At 42.0% G+C, this 6,355-nt stretch overlaps 1 pseudogene; it reads right to left on the bottom strand.

The window, feature by feature from the left end:
- Nucleotides 1–4,477: 4,477 nt before the first annotated feature.
- LOC130319700 (U2 spliceosomal RNA) lies at nucleotides 4,478–4,585 on the bottom strand (annotated as a pseudogene).
- Nucleotides 4,586–6,355: the final 1,770 nt, after the last annotated feature.

The following is a 6,355-nucleotide window of genomic DNA, read 5'->3' as shown; positions in this document are numbered from 1 at the left end:
ATGTTTTCACCTCAGTTTTACCTTCTTTTTTTCTTCTCTCCATGTTTTCCTTCTTTCCTATGCTGCTGCTTCTTATTTTTCTTCTTTTTCAAACCCTATCATTGCACTATTGCTTATTCAATACCACCAGCAGATGGAGACACTATATTACAACATTAGTTGTGAGCAGCAGTTTGTACAAACAAATGCCTCATAGCTGATGTCCTATCCACCTAGGCACATAGGCACCACCTATTGTCTTTTGCCTGCAGTAGGGGCCCACTGGACTAGCCAGCAAGCAGCTGCAGCTGCAGCAAATAAACAGATAACCTTTCTTTCCAACACTGAAACCTGGTGGTGCACTTAATATCTGCTATCAGATAGGGGACATATCAGATATTAAAGTGATATAAACAGACACCACATTTGATACCAGCCAAAAGGAAGGATGAGAAGTGATAACTGTGAAAGGGGAGGAACCAACGCTGTCCCCTTCACATGCACCATCACTACTTGTAGGAAGGGAGGCTGGCTGGCAGCCTCCCATACACACTCTGGCTGGGTGGCAGTCACCCACCAGTACACACAGCAGACCCTAAACCCATATCATTATTGCTAAGCAGGAAGATGGGAGTCCATTTCACTCTGATGGACCATTTTTAAATGCAATCCATAACCTGGCTTTGGCAGGAACCCTTCTTACTCCTCCTACTTGCATTTGATACTGGGTTTAGGATCTGCATAGGAAACACACACACACACACACACAAGCACACACTTACCTGTGTTGCCTGCTGACGCCTCCTTGGCTGTCCCCAAACGGTATAAAACCAACAGCCACGGGAAGCTGTAAGGATAGAGGACATACCTGCATCCTATTGGACTCACTTGTCTTGGTTAAATCCAACTTATTTGACAACCTATGGTGCTGCTACTTCTGCTCATGGCAGTGCTGCTTCTGACAAGGCTGTTCTTTGGTGGGCCTAGGCGACATCACAATCTCCATGGTTACATACACAACAAAGGTCAGATGTTGTTTACACCTGGCCATGCCAGTGGTATTGAGTAGCATATCCCAGTGCTAAGGGTCCTGGGTGCAACAATCTTTCAATGGGGAATAGCCGCACTGAGTTTGTCAAGTGCACCCATGTTTGCAACTCCAACAATACACACGTATGTATGTATGTATGTATGTATGTATGTATGTATGTATGTGTATCTATGTGTATCTATCTATCTATCTATCTATCTATCCACCCAACTATCTATATATATATTTATCTCTCTCTCTATATGTATATATATATATATTTTTTTTTTTTCTTTTAAATATATATATATATATGTTTATACATATAGAGAGAGAGAGAGATGGAAATACTTTTTTAAACATGTTTTCACCTCATTTTTACCTTCTTTTTTTCTTCTCTCCATGTTTTCCTTCTTTCCTATGCTGCTGCTTCTTATTTTTCTTCTTTTTCAAACCCTATCATTGCACTATTGCTTATTCAATACCACCAGCAGATGGAGACACTATATTACAACATTAGTTGTGAGCAGCAGTTTGTACAAACAAATGCCTCATAGCTGATGTCCTATCCACCTAGGCACATAGGCACCACCTATTGTCTTTTGCCTGCAGTAGGGGCCCACTGGACTAGCCAGCAAGCAGCTGCAGCTGCAGCAAATAAACAGATAACCTTTCTTTCCAACACTGAAACCTGGTGGTGCACTTAATATCTGCTATTAGATAGGGGACATATCAGATATTAAACTGATATAAACAGACACCACATTTGATACCAGCCAAAAGGAAGGATGAGAAGTGATAACTGTGAAAGGGGAGGAACCAACGCTGTCCCCTTCACATGCACCATCACTACTTGTAGGAAGGGAGGCTGGCTGGCAGCCTCCCATACACACTCTGGCTGGGTGGCAGTCACCCACCAGTACACACAGCAGACCCTAAACCCATATCATTATTGCTAAGCAGGAAGATGGGAGTCCATTTCACTCTGATGGACCATTTTTAAATGCAATCCATAACCTGGCTTTGGCAGGAACCCTTCTTACTCCTCCTACTTGCATTTGATACTGGGTTTAGGATCTGCATAGGAAACACACACACACACACACACACACACACACAAGCACACACTTACCTGTGTTGCCTGCTGACGCCTCCTTGGCTGTCCCCAAACGGTATAAAACCAACAGCCATGGGAAGCTGTAAGGATAGAGGACATACCTGCATCCTATTGGACTCACTTGTCTTGGTTAAATCCAACTTATTTGACAACCTATGGTGCTGCTACTTCTGCTCATGGCAGTGCTGCTTCTGACAAGGCTGTTCTTTGGTGAGCCTAGGCGACATCACAATCTCCATGGTTACATACACAACAAAGGTCAGATGTTGTTTACACCTGGCCATGCCAGTGGTATTGAGTAGCATATCCCAGTGCTAAGGGTCCTGGGTGCAACAATCTTTCAATGGGGAATAGCCGCACTGAGTTTGTCAAGTGCACCCATGTTTGCAACTCCAACAATACACACATATGTATCTATGTATGTATGTGTGTATGTGTGTATGTGTGTATGTGTGTATGTATGTCTATCTATCTATCTATCTATCTATCCACCCATCTATCTCTATATATATATTTATCTCTCTCTCTATATATGTATATATGTAATTTTTTTTTCTTTTAAATATATATATATATAGAGAGAGAGAGAGAGATGGAAATACTTTTTTAAACATGTTTTCACCTCATTTTTACCTTCTTTTTTTCTTCTCTCCATGTTTTCCTTCTTTCCTATGCTGCTGCTTCTTATTTTTCTTCTTTTTCAGACCCTATCATTGCACTATTGCTTATTCAATACCACCAGCAGATGGAGACACTATATTACAACATTAGTTGTGAGCAGCAGTTTGTACAAACAAATGCCTCATAGCTGATGTCCTATCCACCTAGGCACATAGGCACCACCTATTGTCTATTGCCTGCAGTAGGGGACCACTGGACTAGCCAGCAAACAGCTGCAGCAAATAAACAGATAATCTTTCTTTCCAACACTGAAACCTGGTGGTGCATTTAATATATGCTATCAGATAGGGGACATATCAGATATTAAACTGATATAAACAGACACCACATTTGATACCAGCCAAAAGGAAGGATGAGAAGTGATAACTGTGAAAGGGGAGGAACCAACGCTGTCCCCTTCACATGCACCATCATTACTTGTAGGAAGGGAGGCTGGCTGGCAGCCTCCCATACACACTCTGGCTGGGTGGCAGTCACCCACCAGTACACACAGCAGACCCTAAACCCATATCATTATTGCTAAGCAGGAAGATGGGAGTCCATTTCACTCTGATGGACCATTTTTAAATGCAATCCATAACCTGGCTTTGGCAGGAACCCTTCTTACTCCTCCTACTTGCATTTGATACTGGGTTTAGGATCTGCATAGGAAACACACACACACACACACACACACATACAAGCACACACTTACCTGTGTTGCCTGCTGACGCCTCCTTGGCTGTCCCCAAACGGTATAAAACCAACAGCCACGGGAAGCTGTAAGGATAGAGGACATACCTGCATCCTATTGGACTCACTTGTCTTGGTTAAATCCAACTTATTTGACAACCTATGGTGCTGCTACTTCTGCTCATGGCAGTGCTGCTTCTGACAAGGCTGTTCTTTGGTGGGCCTAGGCGACATCACAATCTCCATGGTTACATACACAACAAAGGTCAGATGTTGTTTACACCTGGCCATGCCAGTGGTATTGAGTAGCATATCACAGTGCTAAGGGTCCTGGGTGCAACAATCTTTCAATGGGGAATAGCCGCACTGAGTTTGTCAAGTGCACCCATGTTTGCAACTCCAACAATACACACATATCTATGTATGTATGTATGTGTGTATGTGTGTATGTGTGTATGTGTGTATGTGTATCTCTCTATCTATCTATCTATCTATCCACCCATCTATCTCTATATATATTTATCTCTCTCTCTCTATATGTATATATGTATATATATAATTTTTTTTCTTTTAAATATATATATATATATATATATATATATATATATATATATATATATATAAATACATATATAGAGAGAGAGAGATGGAAATACTTTCTTAAACATGTTTTCACCTCATTTTTACCTTCTTTTTTTTCTTCTCTCCATGTTTTCCTTCTTTCCTCCTTTTTTCATATGCTGCTGCTTCTTATTTTTCTTCTTTTTCAGACCCTATCATTGCACTATTGCTTATTCAATACCACCAGCAGATGGAGACACTATATTACAACATTAGTTGTGAGCAGCAGTTTGTACAAACAAATGCCTCATAGCTGATGTCCTATCCACCTAGGCACCACCTATTGTCTTTTGCCTGCAGTAGGGACCCACTGGACTAGCCAGCAAGCAGCTGCAGCAGCAAATAAACAGGTAATCTTTCTTTCCAACACTGAAACCTGGTGGTGCACTTAATATATGCTACCATATAGGGGACATATCAGATATTAAACTGATATAAACAGACACCACATTTGATACCAGCCAAAAGGAAGGATGATAAGTGATAACTGTGAAAGGGGAGGAACCAACGCTGTCCCCTTCACATGCACCATCACTACTTGTAGGAAGGGAGGCTGGCTGGCAGCCTCCCATACACACTCTGGCTGGGTGGCAGTCACCCACCAGTACACACAGCAGACCCTAAACCCATATCATTATTGCTAAGCAGGAAGATGGGAGCCAATTTCACTCTGATGGACCATTTTTAAATGCAATCCATAACCTGGCTTTGGCAGGAACCCTTCTTACTCCTCCTACTTGCATTTGATACTGGGTTTAGGATCTGCATAGGAAACACACACACACAAGCACACACTTACCTGTGTTGCCTGCTGACGCCTCCTTGGCTGTCCCCAAACGGTATAAAACCAACAGCCACGGGAAGCTGTAAGGATAGAGGACATACCTGCATCCTATTGGACTCACTTGTCTTGGTTAAATCCAACTTATTTGACAACCTATGGTGCTGCTACTTCTGCTCATGGCAGTGCTGCTTCTGACAAGGCTGTTCTTTGGTGGGCCTAGGCGACATCACAATCTCCATGGTTACATACACAACAAAGGTCAGATGTTGTTTACACCTGGCCATGCCAGTGGTATTGAGTAGCATATCCCAGTGCTAAGGGTCCTGGGTGCAACAATCTTTCAATGGGGAATAGCCGCACTGAGTTTGTCAAGTGCACCCATGTTTGCAACTCCAACAATACACACGTATGTATGTATGTATGTATGTATGTATGTATGTATGTATGTGTATCTATCTATCTATCTATCTATCTATCTATCTATCTATCCACCCAACTATCTATATATATATTTATCTCTCTCTCTATATGTATATATATATATATATTTTTTTTTTCTTTTAAATATATATATATATATGTTTATACATATAGAGAGAGAGAGAGATGGAAATACTTTTTTAAACATGTTTTCACCTCATTTTTACCTTCTTTTTTTCTTCTCTCCATGTTTTCCTTCTTTCCTATGCTGCTGCTTCTTATTTTTCTTCTTTTTCAAACCCTATCATTGCACTATTGCTTATTCAATACCACCAGCAGATGGAGACACTATATTACAACATTAGTTGTGAGCAGCAGTTTGTACAAACAAATGCCTCATAGCTGATGTCCTATCCACCTAGGCACATAGGCACCACCTATTGTCTTTTGCCTGCAGTAGGGGCCCACTGGACTAGCCAGCAAGCAGCTGCAGCTGCAGCAAATAAACAGATAACCTTTCTTTCCAACACTGAAACCTGGTGGTGCACTTAATATCTGCTATTAGATAGGGGACATATCAGATATTAAACTGATATAAACAGACACCACATTTGATACCAGCCAAAAGGAAGGATGAGAAGTGATAACTGTGAAAGGGGAGGAACCAACGCTGTCCCCTTCACATGCACCATCACTACTTGTAGGAAGGGAGGCTGGCTGGCAGCCTCCCATACACACTCTGGCTGGGTGGCAGTCACCCACCAGTACACACAGCAGACCCTAAACCCATATCATTATTGCTAAGCAGGAAGATGGGAGTCCATTTCCCTCTGATGGACCATTTTTAAATGCAATCCATAACCTGGCTTTGGCAGGAACCCTTCTTACTCCTCCTACTTGCATTTGATACTGGGTTTAGGATCTGCATAGGAAACACACACACACACACACACACACACACACACACAAGCACACACTTACCTGTGTTGCCTGCTGACGCCTCCTTGGCTGTCCCCAAACGGTATAAAACCAACAGCCATGGGAAGCTGTA

The sequence above is a fragment of the Hyla sarda genome, unplaced genomic scaffold (assembly GCF_029499605.1).
Source record: "Hyla sarda isolate aHylSar1 unplaced genomic scaffold, aHylSar1.hap1 scaffold_2153, whole genome shotgun sequence".
Taxonomy (NCBI): Eukaryota; Metazoa; Chordata; class Amphibia; order Anura; family Hylidae; genus Hyla; species Hyla sarda.
This window is presented reverse-complemented; position numbering and strand designations above follow the sequence as displayed.